The sequence below is a fragment of the Microtus oregoni genome, unplaced genomic scaffold, assembly GCF_018167655.1.
Source record: "Microtus oregoni isolate MIOR12 unplaced genomic scaffold, Mior012 000056F_ref0000123, whole genome shotgun sequence".
In the NCBI taxonomy this organism is placed as follows: Eukaryota; Metazoa; Chordata; class Mammalia; order Rodentia; family Cricetidae; genus Microtus; species Microtus oregoni.
This window is the reverse complement of record NW_024543832.1, coordinates 955,611-957,635: the sequence shown is the minus strand read 5'-3', so window position 1 is coordinate 957,635 and position 2,025 is coordinate 955,611.

Below are 2,025 nucleotides of genomic sequence, written 5' to 3'. Positions count from 1 at the left end.
CTCAAAGCCCATTTCAATATTAACAGGGCCACCTTCAAGACATAAAACCAAACATTCTGCAAACTGAAGGTGCAGCTCCCTATTTCTCTACAGAAATCCCTACAGAGACACTCATGAACAGCAGAGGGCTCTGAGGACAAATGGCGACATTGCAGAACCATTAGATGAATGCTTCAGAAGCTATGAAGTTCTGAAATATGCTGTACAAGCCAGTGTTCTAGTGTGGGAACCTATGACTTCCTCATAACTAAGGAATTCTTCTAGCAGCCCCTCTCATATCTGTTATATTCTGATAAAATTGTTTTTATTGTTACATTAAACATCTGTTTTTTTCCACAAACTGTCTAAGTTAATCTTTTGTTTCTTGTTCTATACAAATCAGAACATGAATTTTAAACATGTAAATATATATACACATATATATATATGTGTGTGTGTGTGTGCGTGTGAGTGTGTAATTGTAGATACATGTATTTTAACAGAAGTCAGTAATTATGACAGTCATTGTAAGTTCATTAAGGAAGCTCAGAAATTTTAAATTATCTATAATTCATCCACTTTATTTTTCACATGCAATAGACAAACCAAAAATTCCCTGAATCAATGTAATTTTCCAAAAATAGATTAGAAGATGTATTATCCACAGTTTCCTATTTCTAAACACATAGGATTCCATAAGATTATACAGTCATTATCATTTTTGCAAAACTCACTTATTACACATTTGCTATTTGATAAAAAATTTCCTTCCACTTGGAGTCCAATGTAATGATTTCTCTGTAGGTGTAGTGTGTGCCCTCAGACCACAAAATTCTCAGCCACTTGTGTGCCCATTCTAGCTGATGTCAGCTGCTTTCCTGTATTCATTTCTTATAAGTACATGGCATAAATATCCAAGTTCTATGATTTTTGCTGTGCTTGCTTTTGTTAGTGCTTTTACTGTTTACAAAGTCTCCCAAAATTACAGCTCTAGAATTCTCTCTTGCTGTTGACTGGAAGGAACTGGTGTCACATGTGTGATCTAGAGAAGTGTCCTTCAGAGAAGACATGTTGGATAGGAACGCCATGTTATTAAGTCATATGCTTGGGGCAGACTGACAAAGGAAAAGAGAATCTATTCATCTAAGGCTGAGAATTATCTGGAATATCAGGCTGTGACACTAATAGTGTGTGATGGAACTTTGGAGACCACATTGATTACATCCTTAGAATACTGACAGAAGAACAAATAACAGTGAATTAAATAACTGCACATTAAACACAAAGGTTCCACTGTCATATTTTCCAGGGTCAGTGTGAGGATCAGCTTACACAGTTGCTACTGAAATAGATGGACTGGGTAATTTTTTAATGAGTTAGTTAGCCTAGTCTATATCAGGACCAATAACTCTATTCTCATCATAAGGATTTTACTTTTGACCAAGAATACCCATAACCTTTTTGGAGAGCTTACCAATATAAATGAAAAGGCTTCCCATATTTGCATTAAGGTAAATAAATTATTGAACAAATAGGCACAGGCAAATTTTTCCCTTTGTCGTCGAAAAGAAGCAGCAAATATTTATAGAGATGCCCTTGAAATTCTCTTCTCTTCAGTATGTCCACTGATTCATTATAGATAATTTTAAAGAAAATGGGATACCTAAAAGACACATACATATAATCTAACACCAGAATAACTGTTCCTGCAGCATGAGCACTGAAAGGGTATGACAAGAATGGTATGTTTCCCCCTAATTCTGAATGATGATGGGATGTTTTTACCATAGAGAACAGTACCAGCTAACCAAATGTGGAAAAATATTTTACAAATCATGTACAGGATTATCTGTAAATTGATTTATTTAGAAATAAGTGAAGGACCCCTCCTGTTCTTTGTTAGGTGGGAAGACGTTTCCAGATAAAGATGCCTAGCAAGTTATTTGATATTTGCTAGTGTTCCTTAATTGGCTTCTGAATTTATTTTTTTGAATCTCAGTTTTACAGCTTTTACTATTTTTCTTTATTCTTTAGGATTCCTATATG